This window comes from Prinia subflava, chromosome 5, assembly GCF_021018805.1.
Source record: "Prinia subflava isolate CZ2003 ecotype Zambia chromosome 5, Cam_Psub_1.2, whole genome shotgun sequence".
In the NCBI taxonomy this organism is placed as follows: domain Eukaryota; kingdom Metazoa; phylum Chordata; class Aves; order Passeriformes; family Cisticolidae; genus Prinia; species Prinia subflava.
The window spans coordinates 16,487,235-16,501,938 of record NC_086251.1 but is presented as its reverse complement, the minus strand read 5'-3'; the positions used below and the strand labels follow the sequence as shown (position 1 = coordinate 16,501,938).

The 14,704-nt window shown below is 44.5% G+C and overlaps 1 long non-coding RNA gene across 2 annotated transcripts in view; it reads left to right on the top strand.

The window, feature by feature from the left end:
- The window catches only part of LOC134551072 (uncharacterized), a 54,629-nt gene that overhangs the window by 17,615 nt on the left and 22,310 nt on the right, over nucleotides 1-14,704 (top strand). Inside the window, exon 6 of one of the 2 annotated variants that reach the window (XR_010080520.1) lies at nucleotides 11,996-14,064. The exons of the other annotated variant lie outside the window; for it this stretch is intronic. This is a non-coding gene — a long non-coding RNA (uncharacterized LOC134551072). Of the gene's footprint in view, nucleotides 1-11,995; nucleotides 14,065-14,704 lie in introns of those variants that run through there. 2 annotated transcript variants of the gene reach the window in all.

Below are 14,704 nucleotides of genomic sequence, written 5' to 3'. Positions count from 1 at the left end.
TTTCCACGGGGTTGCAGCAGAGGCCTCAGAGGCTCTGTGTTGGGTCAGCTCCCCCCATGGTGGCAAAGCCCCTGGAAACGAGGAAGAAGTTGAACCTGGACATCACCTCTGCCCTGGAGGTAAAAGCATCTTGCTGAGAAGGCCTTCGTTCTGGTTACTGTGGTGTTCCTGCTCTTTGGTGTCTTGTCTGATGCCACAGACACGGGGGCACTGCTGCCAGGAGAGGCAGAGGCGTCATACCTCCCCCCAGCACTTCTTGGTGAGGTGTGAAGGAGACCTGGGGAAGCCATAGAATCAAAGAACCATTAAGGTGGAAAAGACCTTTAAGATCATCAAATCGAACTATCAAGTCCTCCAAGGTGTCTCCAGCCATGGCTGAGAGAGGCCAGGAAAGTGTGCTATTTGTATACTGCCATGAATGCATCTCGGCACCACACTGAGAAGGATTGACAGGAGCTGCAGAAAGGCTGAGTAAAATTTTCCAAAATACCTAAGTGACGTGGAAGCCTCCTGTCCTATTTTTAAAATGTGACTGAAGCACGTGAGACCCAGAGCCTTAAAGGTACCTCTGCAGATAGCTCTTTAGAGCTGGGCATGTAAAAGAGCTGCTCCATCCCACTGCCCTGGTTATCCATCCTCCCCAGGCTGGGGTGCTTTCCCCTCTCAGTCACATCATTGCAGACTCTCACACCCAAAAGGAGGTTGCCTCTTCTGCAAGCCCTACAGGGACCTGCACAGACTTCTCTGTCCATCCCACGAGAGATATCCTCTCTTTCTTTCCACTAGTCCCACCAGAGATGCATTGTACTTGGGTTTTGCTTCCAGCTGTGCTGCCCTTGGGGATTTTCCCCCCTTCTTTCCTTTGGTTTTGCAGAAACCCCTGCTGGGTGGTAGTTCATCTCCAGCCCAGCAAACTTCCAGCTGGGACCCAATCCTCCCAGCTGCTGTGTGTGGGCACATTGCTCACAGCAGAACTTGTAACTCCACTATAGGAAGCAAGGTGGCTTTAGCTGTGTCTTTTCCTGCTGGCCAGTATGGTCTGTGAGCTCAAGCCCGTATGGCTTGGCCCAAAATATCTCAGGCTGCTTCCTCAGCAATGAAATGTCTCTATTTATTGCTGCTGATTATTGCTAATGACAAAGGCAGGTGGCTGGGGACGGCAAAAGGAGAATGGCAAGGCTCAGAGAGATGGGAGAAGATAAAAAGGTCAAAAAGCAGTTATTTTAGCTGCCGGCTTTGTGCAATTTTGGAAGCAGAGGACTGTTTGCATTAGATGTAGAAAGCACAGGTTTTAGCTGCAACAGCACACTCTTCCCACTCCGTGTTTTTGCAAAACTTTCTGCCTATTTGTAGCACCTCCTGCTGTATTGCTCACACCAGCCCTCCTCACTCAAGAAATATACTGGAGCCATACGTCGGAGCCGTATGTCTCATCGGCACAGTGAGACTTGAGCAGAATCTATTGCCAGAGGCAGAAATACTCTCATGGATGCAGCCAGTAGAATAGGTGGAAATTTTCCAAATTTCTTTTTGCAGAGGGAACATTTATCCCCATGAAAAATGTGGAGGGACTGAAGGGAAGGTTTATTAATGACTTTTATGACATATCCTTTCCCATTTCTAACTTCTTTTAATTGTCTTTTCTATCTTACGATGCCCTTGTGGAGCCCCTACTCTCTCACTGATGTCAAAACAGGAACAGTGAGGAAAGAAATACTGTCACCCAAGCTGCGGTGCTGAAAGCTCCTTCTTGTCAGCACTGATACAAATAACCATATAGATACCAGGACGTGCTCCTAAAGTTTCTGTCATTGCGCAAGGGCCCTTCTGGCCTCTCAGCTGCTGCTGCAGTGCAGTGCTCCTGACACGGGAATGTTTCTCCTGAGCAAGTCCTTTCCCTATGGACCAGGAGATGGCTTGGAGGGTGCTGCTTCACAACGGTGCTGCTGTCGGTGAGGATGAAGTGAGAGGTAGGTAGGAGAAGATAGGGTTTGCAGAGCAAAAGGCAGGATGGGTGCTGGGAGCCTGGACACTTCAGCTGGCACTCAGCAGGAGTGTCCTCCAAACACCATCTCTACAGTGCAAATTCATCTAACTTTTAAATGCCAGAATGTCTATTTTGTTTTAATCTGAAGTTGCATGATGCCAGTAGAGCCATGAATGATTTGAGCTTGTTTCTCTGCAACCAGTCACCTGCTGAACCCTGGGGACCACCACACACCCTTCAGGTACCATCAGTTACATCCCTTCTGGTGTGATGCAGCACTGGCCCTCACACCAGGGAGCCGCTGTGTGGAAGCCAAGATGGCTCAGATGAAGGCCTCTGATAATTATCCACCCTCCCACTTCCCTGCTGCATGGACCAGATAGCTGCAAGCCAAGGCCATTACTCAGCGTATCATCAGGTGTGTAGCTGTGTCCTGAGCACTCCAAATTGGCAGGGAGATGACTATTGGAGGGAAGATGAAGCCAAAAGGGCTGTGGAATCTGGCCAAATCTGCTGTCAATTTTAAAGCTGATTCCACTGTTCCTCCCATGGAGCAAAACAACCATATTTTTCATTTTGCAAAGGACAAAGCTCAACAGGGCTTTTTTTTCTTTTTTTTTTCTTTTTCTTTTTCTTTTTCTTTTTTTTTTTCTTTTTTTTTTTCTTTTTCTTTTTCTTTTTCTTTTTTTTTTTTTTTTTTGGTGGTGGTGGTAGTGGGGTTTATTTTGGGTTTTTTTTTTTTGGGCTTATTTTTGGCTTTTTTTTTGGTTGTGCTTGCTAGCAATTTATTGAACACTGTTACATTATTCTTCTTGCTGTCAGGAAACAGGCTGACTGCTCTCCCAAAGTTTGGCTACTGAGCTGCCAAACTAGGCTGCATGGGGCTTTTTGGCCACTGGTGAGGCTACTGTCTTAGATGGTGGCCTATGAATGTCCTTCAAACACTTGGCATTGAAGAGCTTTGCTGTCAGCCTCTGGAAGTTCCCCTATCAGTGGGAGATGAGTGCGTAGCACAGCTTCTGGGCCCAAAGAGAGCAGAAGACTACTACCATAAAATCTGTAACACAACATCTGCTTTGGTTTATACTCTGTGTGCTGCATTTCAGCCTCAGAGAGTGGCCTTGAGCTGCTCAGGATGTGTGATGCATGGACCAGGGCTGTTGGGGAAGGTGCCCCATTCCCTGGCATTGTCACCTCGTCCCAATGGCTGAGAAATGCACAATCCTTTGATGGGAAGTTTGTAAAGCTGAACTCTCCTCCCCTATTCCTTCAGTGGAAAGCATGGGAGGAAAAAGCCTGAAGTATTTTCTTGGGATGGGGATGAGCATCAGAAACAGGTTGTGAGAAGGGACAGTAACATGACAGAGCAGCAAATTACTCTTGTCTTTTACTCCCTTGTCCTAGTTATCCATCATGATTTTGCACCTGATCCATCCACCTCCATATACAACAACAGTTTGGAGCTTGGCCACCTGCCAGCCATCCTCTTTCCGTGCTGGAGCTGGTCTCATTCCGGGGAAAATTCCCCTGCCCTGGAGAAACCGGAGAGAGAAGCAGTTTCCCTGGGTTTATTCCATTATTCATTGTTATCCTCCCCTCGGGCCACCCTGAACAATTTCCTTCCCCTCCCCTCCATGTACACTCTTCAAATGGTTTTAGAATATGGCACTGAAAAATAAAGTTTAAAAAAAACCACCAAATACCCAAGGCATTGAAAACATTCAAATATATTGCTCAGCTCTTTCCTCCCTGCACCATTGTCTTAGGAGGGCTGGCACAGGACCAGACTTCTTTCTTATTACCAATCATAACTATTCCACTGGGCATCGAAAAATAAAGCCCTATAAAAGTCACTAATTAAATAAGTTCTCCCATCTGACCTAATACACGCAACATGGGAGGTTGCGTGATTTTTATTTTTTTTTTAGGTTTTTTTTTTTTCTTTCTTTCTTTCTCCCTCCTTTTTGTAGAGCCCACTTTTCTGATGGGGATTCGTTGTTTTTCTGGTAGGGGAGAGGGATTTCAAGGTCATGGAATGAATAAATGATGATAATGCGTGGCCGCGGGGAGAAGCGAGCACAGCGAGCGCGCGACGAGCGTGGCAGCAGCCGAGGTGCTTCCTGCCTGCCCGGTCCCTTCCAACGAGGATAGGGCTGCAGCTGTCCCTCCCTCTGGCTGCTCAGTGCTTGTCCTCCCTGCTTTTGTTTGCCATGGTGGCTGCTTGCTTTTGTAATTATCATCATTATTTTCTTCTTTCATGACTCAAGAGTGGATGATTATCTCATCTGAATACCCCCCACCCCAAGGCTCTGTGGGGCTCCTTGGCTCCAGGCCTTGTGGGATGTGGGCTCACCCCAAAGCAAGTGAAACAGAAAATTAATGGCTGTATTTCCCGTTATTCTTGGGAATTTTAGATGGATTCATGAAGATGGATGCTTGCCATGCAGAGCTGTGGTGGTTCCAGTGCTGTTCGCCCGTGCTCACTGTTTCTCTCTCCTCCTTGGGCATGAGCCCACAAGTGGGATGAGTTGGGCAGCTCCAGCTCACTGCCTGCCGCCGGGGCTGCACAGGGCAGTGCTCTTCCCTCTTCTCCTGACTCACTTGCTAATGAGCTCTCCTCTTGCGAGAGCATCCTGAGGTTTTCTAATAACAGGAAGCGGCGCGCTGCCTGCCCCGTGGTCCAGCCGCATGCGGGAAGAGGTGTGGCTGCCTCCAATTTCGAGGAACACCCGTGTCATGACCTGCCCCAGTCGCAGAGTGGTCTCTCCTTGGCATCCGCCCTGCTGCCTCCGGCACTGTTGTTTCACTTACTACCTGAGTAACCCAAGGATTGCAACAGGACTGGGCCTGCAGAAACAGACATCTTGAGGGACAGAAAAGTGGCAGGGAGGGTGGGGATGCTGAGTCCAGAGAAATGTACACATGTACATTTCTGCTGTGGCTGCCCTGGTCCAGGTTGCCAAAGATCCCGAAGTCTTCAGTGAAACAGGTGCTGAAGTGTTCAAAGATCACCAGAGGATTTCCCAGATCTCTTTCCCTTTTTTAATGAAGGATCTCTGGCAGTGTAGGGCCTTGTCCTTTAATGAAGTGATGGATGGGATCTGCCCAGCCAGACAAGCTCTTCATCTGGAGAGCCAGGCAGCTCAGATCCCTGGGGACGCCTCCCAACAGTCCTGATTTAGCTTATTCTAGGCCATGCAGAGAATTATTAGCTGCAGGAGTCTGCCTCTCTCCTCTCCTCGCTGAGACTACTTTTCCTATTTTAGCTTGGTGCTTTGCTTTCCCCCACATGAGCTATTTATTCTATGGCTTTTACACTATAAAATCTAGGAAAAATAAACAGCAGATGAGAGGGGGCTGTGGCTATCAGGGAGGACAAGGATGTGTGCGTGGAGCTTGGAAAGGGTGGTAGGAGCCTTCCCTAATGCTACCTTATGGAGTATGATCCCTGAGCCAGGGCAGGCAGCATCTGCCCAGCTTTATTCCTGTGGCTGTCGTGGTTAAGCACAGATGTTCGTTTTGAGCCCAAGGTAGCAAAACAAACCAGAGTCACCTCATGGAGCCAGCAGGCTCATTGCTTAACCCATGGAAAGACTTCACATGATTTTTCTGTGACCAGTCACTTCAAATCTTCCGTGAAATGCCCCCTGGCCATTAACGTTACGCGAATATTCCTGTGTTCTCATTTATTAATGAGAGGCCCGTGGAAATGAAACCCTAAACAAATGCAGGAGACTGTTCATAGAACAATTATATTTGCTTTTCACCAGCTTGCGACCTGGAAAAAAACATCACTGAATTTGGATCACATCAATCTAGTCATGAGACAAATATGTTGTGTGACTTGGCTTAAGTAATGGGGCTCTCCACTGGCTTTCCGAGGGTTGGTGGTCACTTTTGGGACTCAGCAAGTTCCAATTCAGCTGACACTTCACACAAGTTGCACTATTTTTCTGTGCATCATCTGTAATCTCAAAAGGCTTCCTCTCTCATGGGTCTTGGGCTGAATATGTGGTGGAAAAAGTATCAAAGGTACCTGCCCAGGACTCTTAGGAGATGATTTCCAGAAACAAAAAGCAAATAAGCTGCAGACCTAATGCCAGGATAAGGACAGTACGGAGCAAGCTCACTGCCAAGCTTTGTAAGACATCCTGATGAAGGCATTAGCAGGATCTGCTTAGCATCTTACCCTTCAACTCAAGGGAGGAACCCTTCAAATTTCCATGTTCTTCTCTATGAAGAATATGAAACACATGCACTATTGCAAATTTATTGCCTCAGGAAAGTTGGTTATGCGAGAGGCCAAGTCTTGAGCACAGAGAGGAACAGTCCTCCATCAATAGCAATGATCATTGAAGATTGAATATGATGTCTGGCATCCTAGCATATCTCAAATGGGAAGATCTGTGGACGTGGCCCTCTCTCTGGTGACTGTCTCTGGACAGTTGAGGACTCTTGTTGCCATCTTAATTGTGAAGTTCCCTAGCAATACCTGTGTTCCTGGAGGCTACCCAGCGGGGATGACTTTTATTTTCCCGTGGGTTTAAGGCTGACAGCATGAATAGGTGTTCAGAGGCTGCTCTGGGCAAAGGAGGAGAAAAGTCACATTGCTTCTCTAACCAAGAAAAGCCATAGATAAAAGACAGCAATTTACTTTTCTGCAGCTTTTTTTGGGAGGCACTGCCTGTCTCCTACACATTCTTGTGCTTCATGGTCAGTGCAGCCCAAGCTGAAAGCCTTTTTGGTGGGAGAACATGGCACTTGGTGGGGTGGTAGGAATTACTGTTCTGCGGGGCAGGAGAGGGCTGCAGGGCATTTGGTAAGTAAATAAACCATTTGTTATTGAGCTGTAAAGAAAATTATAATTGCCACAAAGCTTTTTCTGCAGGAAAACATTTTCAGCTCATGATGGATGGCCAGGTTTAAGGCGACAGGGAAACTAAGTGTGTCATAAATACATCCTAGCTTACCCTCTAACAACAAACCTCCAGAAGCAGCTTTTGGGTGGCTGATGCTTAGGGACTTTAAAAGACAAAATAACTGAGATGTCTCCTTCAGAAGACATGCAAATGAATCAAACTGTTTTACACTTGTGTTTAAAGACCTCCATAGAGAGTACAGAAAATGGGGTATTGTCTGGTATTCATGCATACCTTAAATACATCAGTTCAGCTGTATATTTGCATCCAAGTAAATCTGTAATCAAACGCTTGGTAAAAAGGGCTTGTCTTCTTTCTGTTTTGTTTTTTTTCTTTTGGTTTGGTTTGGTTTTTGTTGGGTGTTTTTTTGTTGTTTTTTTTAATGCTTCAATACCCCCATGTTTCTATCTTGTTAGGACACAGTCAAGAAGGGAATAACCCATTACACACTTCATTATTTTCCAGATAGCAGAGAAAATCTCCTAGGAATATTTGAAATATAAAGGATAGTATAATATCTAAACTCAAATTACATGAATTTTGATAAAGTGTCAGCATTTGCAACTGGTAATGCTAATGTTGATTTTTGGGGAGCCATTACTCAATCTGCATCTCAGTAGCAAATGAGGGGAGGATTTCCATACAAGCAGCTGCTCTGTTTATTTTTAAAATAATACTGCAAAATATGGTATAGATTGATCCCTCTTTTTTACCTTTCCTTATTTGCAAATCAAAGCTTCAGAATTATCCCTGATATTTTTCAACATCAGCCTCTGAAATACAGAAATGCTGAAGCAAATCCCTACATGCATGCAGCATTTGATGGGCTAAAATATTCTTTATGATAGTCTTAAAACTAGAATTACCCAGTCCAGTAAATGCTGAAATTTACAGTGGTGCATTAAAGCTATGACAAACAACCTCAGATAAATAATTTGGTCGTAACTCTTATTTCAGTACACATTATGGTGAAGCAATGTAAGTGGAAAAAGATGCTGCTGGGTAGCAGTGGACACCGGCTTTCAGTGCCAGACTCCAGATTTCAACTTCAACAAGCAAAATGATCTTAACCTATTTTATGCTTTTTTTTCTGAAAAAAAAAAAAAAGAAAAAGAAAAAGAAAAAAGAAACTAAGAAGTCCAATTCATTTTTTTTTCATAAACTCTCCATTTTATAGCATGTTTGAAACTTGAGAAGAGACTGGATATGCTTTGTCTCCATGAGAACTATTTCATTCTGATAGATTTAGTGGCGAATGTGTCTGTGCTCCATGAATCTTCCCCTAAGAAATATCTGAATGTATTGTTTCCAAACACTAATTCTCTCAACTTCTTAAAATCCCTTGGCACTTATTATATTCATTCCTCACAAGCAGTAGTGAAAACAAATGTTCTTTGTGTAAACAGATTTTGACAGAATGTGGGAAACTTAAATAAATATGGTTATAATATGGTATAAAAATCAGCTTCAAATTTGAAGCAAACTGAAAGTTCATGGGTAAAGAGTCTTGTCACTCATCTTCAAAAAAATATCCAAACCCAAATATATCCCAAGATATATTAAAACAGGTAAATATCAGCTCTGAGGCTCCCAACTGCGTCATATGTTTGAAGACATATTTACACGAGAACTGTGTAAATATACAATGTTAAGTAAAACAGTTGCTCCAAAATGTCCTTTCACACAGAACATGCTCTCGTATGTGTTATTCTGCTCCAAGAAAAATGAGCATCCTACCAGTGGTGTTTTCCTCAGCTGGCCAGAGGTGTGGGGTGTAGCTCTTCCTTTGGGGTGGGCAATGATGTCATAGGACTGATGGAAACTAAGGATATTTTGAAACATTTACATGGCTTATTTAAGTTAGGGGGGAAAAAAAGAAAAAGGTACTCCAAAAAGCATAACTGGCCACAAAGACTTTCTATGAGATTGGATACCCTGGGTGGTTTTCTGAGGCATGAGGCCAAAGGCCAAAAGAGCAAAGCCACCCAAAAAGTGTCATAATTACCCTTTGGGGCAATGGCGGCATGAAATGGAACTTATGAATAAAGACAAGGAAAACCCATTAAGTAATATTATTGACATGTGTCTGACATCGCCAATAGCCAATCAGCACTTGCCACTTGTGCTCTGGATTTCTGAAATCATTTCTTAATGGAATAAGGGGTTTCCAATTCATAATGTCTTTCTACAGATGCTAGAGAATGCAGGTTTGCCAGCTATTCACGTTCCCAGCCTACATGCTGGTAATAAATTAAAAATTTAGTTGAAGCAGGGTAGTAGTTCTCTGTTATATCAGTATTGCGAACAAGTTTCAGCTTCATGCAATAACATAAAGTTGCCATATATCAGCATTTCCTAAGCACCTGTCCCTGACAGTGCCAAGCCACTCTGAGAATTACAGGGGGAAGAAATGAGAGAGACCATTTTCCATGCGAGATGTAGTGCTGCGGCGACAAATATACCTTTTGATTACATAGTGCAAACAGACTTCAGTGCCAATTTCAGAGGCAAAATGAAGGAAAATAGGGTTCAGACGATGCTACAAGCATGAAAAATGTGTCTGGACCACATAAGAAAGGCATAAATGGAAGATTTGTGACTCCTGAGGTTTTTAAGCTTTAGGGTCCAAACAGCTGCTTTACTTCCATGTTTAATAGCAAAGCACTTTTAAGGAGAAGTGAAATCAGAGCTGAAAGAGGATCAGCTGAGTAATGCAGTTGTACAACCAAAGCTGGATACCCATTTACTGGAGGGTGATATGCTGGTCATGCAGAGTAGGGTTGTCCTGAAACTAAGCAATATCTCCCCTCCAAAAGCCCTTCTCCTCACCTGTGTCATGACGTGGACACAGATTCTGTCGGTCTGGGTGTGGAGAAAACATTTTTCTAGAGGACAGCATTTAAGTAAAGTACACTCCCACTCTTTGGGCTTAGAAAGGAAATGGACTCCTCTCTCTTTGTATGTACAGTGAGATGTGAAGGTGCTGATGGCTCTAAAGAGTTGATCCTTTTATTTGAATTTTTTAACAACACTGAGACTCTGCACCTTTAAAAGTATTTCTTTTAAGAGCTCAGAGCAAATCTCAAATTTGCTCAATTTAAGGAAGCTGACCCTGCTTTTGAGACGCAGCATAGTATTAGTAACTCCAAAATTCAGGTATTAATCACAGCTAAAAATGACACTTCAGAAAGTGCGTGACTGTTAATCTTTTGGAGGTGTTTTGGGTGTGCATTTGCTGGGTGAGTTGTATTTTACAACTTGAGTTGGGATGGCCAGTGAATCACAGATGCTATTTCTGAGACTTTTACTTAGCCTTACATAGACTTAGCCCTTATACATATGTTGCACCCATCTTAGCACATATCCTGATGGCTTTACTGTGTCCTTTTAAACACTGAATCAGGCTGCATGATCTGATGATGTGTTATACACCAGGAGCAGCTCAAGCACAACCTGTCCATCTTGCCTACACAGTTGTGGTTGGTGAGATGGCTGCCGATTGAGTTGGATGATATCTGGCATTCTTTGTGGGAGTTTCTGCTCTTCTCTGTGTGCCAAGTAAGACAAGCTAAGGTCTCCCTCATGTAGCCAGGCATGCAAGGACCCCAGGAGGGACACGGCCCTGAAGAGCAAAGGGGTGTAGGTGTGAGACCTTCCCATTTCCTCCATAGGGATGCCCAAGCAGACACGGACCTCAGATTTTTATGCCAAGATACTTCTCTACCTTGCAAGGGCTACAGAGTGAAGGGTGGCAGCTGCTCACCTGTCAGTACCCCAAAGCCATCCTTTCACAGGGTTTCATGGAAGGGAAGTGTCCCCTGAGGGAGAAAGCTAGGGCTGCCTGGCAAGGTGAAGAAAGCCAGCTCTGGGGCCACCTCATGGTGGGAGTTGGACTTGTTTATCAGCAGAGCTTGCCTGGTGCCACCCTTTTCATTTTCGACTGAGTCAACCCCCCAGACACCAATGAATGAGCTCGTGTAAACAAACACCATGGGTTGTTCAGTTTTTGCTGTTGCTGCTGCTGCTGTTAAATGTGTTCCTTCCTTTTCCAGATAAAACTGCTTTGCCTTCAGAAAACAGGGCAACATAACCTTTGCAGACACTTGAGCAACTTTTGAACGTTCTCAGTGGGGATGGGAGCATTTGCTTTCCTGGTGAAAGAGGCATGACCATGGGCAGTAAACAGTTCTGGGGCAGTGGAGAGGACTGTGAAGGTGCATTAAAAATACAGAGACTCAAAAGTCTTCCTTGACCTTACCACCTTTGGTGGCATGTGGTAAGAGGTGCAACTGGGGGGGTCTAGCGGAGTCCACAATGTCTTGTCATCTTCCCGTTCTATTTTCCTCTTTGTTAAGTGATTTCTTTTCTTAATTATCATTCTGCTCTTCTTGTGCTTGTGTAGCCCTGGTTATACTGCTAGCTTCCCTTTGCCCATGGTTGAGCATTAGTGGTTAACAGCACAGCGTGTCCCACCAGCTGGTGCATGGCTGGCCCTGGAACTGGTGGCTTTTGAGGGATGTAGTGCCCCTTCACTGTCCCCGGAGTGGATAGGATGCCTGTAACAGCAGCACTAATGCAAGTCTTTGGTTTTCCCATTTTTTCCTTTCCTGCTCCCTCTGTGAGATGTGGTGGCACAGGAAAAGAAGTAAGCTGTGTCTTGCTCAGATGCCAGATGCTGCTCTGCATGGGGAAGAACTTGGGTCTTTTTCCCAAAATGACTGTGCATGTCCTTTGTTTGCTTGGCCACAGCACCAAATTGGAAGTGGTGGGGCCACCTCAAAAATCAGAGGGGATTTTGCCTTTGCACAGCGAAGTTTGGGGGTTGAGGGTTATGAAACTGCAGATGACTAAACTGATCTCATGGCATATTGCCTTCCCTTGGGTGAACATGATCCCAAGAGTTTGTTTCATTCATGCATTAAATTGAGTGACTTCACTCTTGTTAACTGCAAAAATACAAATTTTTCTGTGCTTACTACAATAGCTCAGCCACAGACTGGGAGTTTTGGTACAGAAGAAATTACAATTCACTTTAGGGTCAGCCAGAAAAGCTTCTCTGCCACCAGCTTTCCTCATTTTCTTTTTCCAGTTTTTCACCTTGAAGCTATCGAAGAACAAGAACCCCAGTTCACAGAATGCTTTTGGCATCAGTGGACTGCTCCTTGCCATGCATCGAGCAACCCTGCAGCAGCATGGCAGCTCTGCATCCTGACACAATCAACTCTGAAAGCATAGGGACATCAAGGAAAGCAAGCTGCATGTTCTTCCCCCTTGGCTCGCCTCTTCTAGCACTGCAGGACACAGAAGTTGAAAGTTAAGCTTTTGAGTTACCAGCAATTTCCACTTTGGTGCATTATTGACTTTGCTGCCGTGCTTTTATAAGCCTGTTTATAAGACAATAGACAATGGGAGAAGTTGCTGAGGCTCCCAGTGGACATATGTTGACAATAAACCCCTGTAACAGAGGTCAAATGTGTGTTCCCAGAATAGCAGAGGGTAACTTGCTGCCTGAGGAGTGTCACACTGCAAACGAACCGATGCAGAAGAGAAGTCTGATTGTTTGGGCCACTGAGTCAGCTTGGGCCAAGAAGACTAATTTTCCAGAAGATCTGATCTCTTCACTTACTGCAAGGACGTGACAAGTCTCTCCCATTGGCAGTGCTTATGTGTATGCAAAGGTCCCTGTAGGCATAGATATAAAGCTGTTTGAAATTATTTGAAGTGTAAAGAGGCAGCACCACCCTGAATGTCATGTTCTTGACCAGGTGGCCCCGTTGGTGGAAAGCCTCTCTCCAAGTGAGACACGAGAGTGAATCAGACAACAGTTTCATGTGGGTGGGGTGGCTCTGCACAGTATTGGGGGAGTGAAGAAACTATATAATGCTGTGTCCTATTTTTAAGAAGTTGTAACTTAGCTTTACTTTTCCCTCGTATGAAGTCTCCTTGGGCGGGAAAGCATTTTTGACACATGGTTTGCAAAAAGAAAAAAATACCCGACTGACCTAGTGGAGATTTCATCTTTTGCTGGCCACTCCAGCTTCTTACAGTTGCTGAAAAGAATTCAGAGCTTCTTTTTTTCAGTGGTTGCATATACACTGATTGTGCACTGATAGCCAGAGGATGGTAGGATGGGTGACGGAATAGGACAACCCATAGTCATTTATGTCAAAGACTAATTGCTGGCAGGCAGGCTGCTCAGGTTGGGTTTCATGTTTTGGGAGCCTGTCACACCAAGTTCTCCCTGGTGCTACAGGAGCTGTGCTGTCTGCAAGGTGTTTTGAATAGCAATGTGAGCACATATGTGAGCACTGGGGCAGACAGGATGGTCTGCACAGGCTCCAGAAGCATTTTGGCAAACAGAAACTCTCTCCTTGAAAAAACATGGATGTCAATCTAGAAAAAATACATCCATCTACAAAGTGATCCAAAACTGGCTGTGGGACAGTTCAAGTCCCCTACATGTGCCATCTCCATAGCAGCAGGGAAGTGAAGTTGCTAACGTGCAATGACAACAATTGTCCTATGTTTAATACTTATTTTTACTTTTCATGCCTCAATTTTTCCTGGCACATGAATGGTTGAAAACTAAGGCACTGCACCCTGGTGTGGTGAGGGATATTCCAGTGGGAACACATGCCAGGATTACAATTAGATTCTCCCTTGATTGGCATCACAACAATTTTGTGACAAATTTTGTCTTATGAACATCCAAAGCTCTGGACCAAGAAACAGGTGTTGGTTTCTTTTCATTCTGGAGCCCTTCAGTGAGCAGCAAGCAGTGGAGATTGGAAGCAGCTGCACTGTAAAGGTCGTGTTGGTGGGATAGATACATTTTCTTTTTCAGAAGATTGTGTTGCTAAAGCCATTGGAGTCACTTAAAGACCCTGAGACATGTAAACTGGGACCACATGGTCACACTAGCAGAGGACATTGCATCCTGGGCAATCCCTCATGCTGTTGCACAGCTATGTTCCATTCAACTTGCAGACTTGGCCTTCAGTTCAAGTGGACCCAGACAGGGGTGTGAAGAGTGACAGGGTTAATGGTACCTACCAGAAAACCTGGAGGGATAGTGTTTCCAACAAAATGTGTGACTTCAGTATTTCCAACCAAAATATTGGTTCTTCTTGGTTATTGAATTTCTGCAGTCAAATTCGCAGCTCACCCCTCCAGCCCAGTGCATTGACATCTTCACAGCAACTGGCTCATTTTGAGCGAAGTTCCTTGAGGGATTTTTTTAAAAATTACTTTCAACTGTCTGGCCTAGAATATACAGGTGGTAAAATAATTATTTGATCTCTGGGAAGATGTATTTGTTTGTGGAATTCCTCTTCTACCTTCATGAATTCCAGTGCTAGTGGTAAGTTTTGCCTAAAAAAGGAGACTAGCAGTGACAATCATGACCTGGACACCCCTTTGCTGGTATAGTAACACCTTGAAGGTCTTGCTGAAGGAACAATTTATTTAGGTCTTATAAATTATCTGCATATCTATTTCATGGGGACATTCACTTTCTTGAAGGTTTTGCTGTCCAGCCACATAACACATTTCTCTACTCTGTGCAATCCATGGAAGAGGAAAACCTTTACGATACCATGCAGTCTAGTTATAGCAGATAACTGATGAGTCTTCATATCCTCCTTAGTTTTCATGTTAAATCCTTCACAAAAATGCCAGAATTCTAGGAGGAGTGGGAAAAGTACTTGTTAGAAGGTCAAACAGAGCAAGAAAATTAGCATCGAAAGTAAATACCATCTGAAGACCCAGCTAAAACACTGTCCTGAAAAGGGGTTACCCA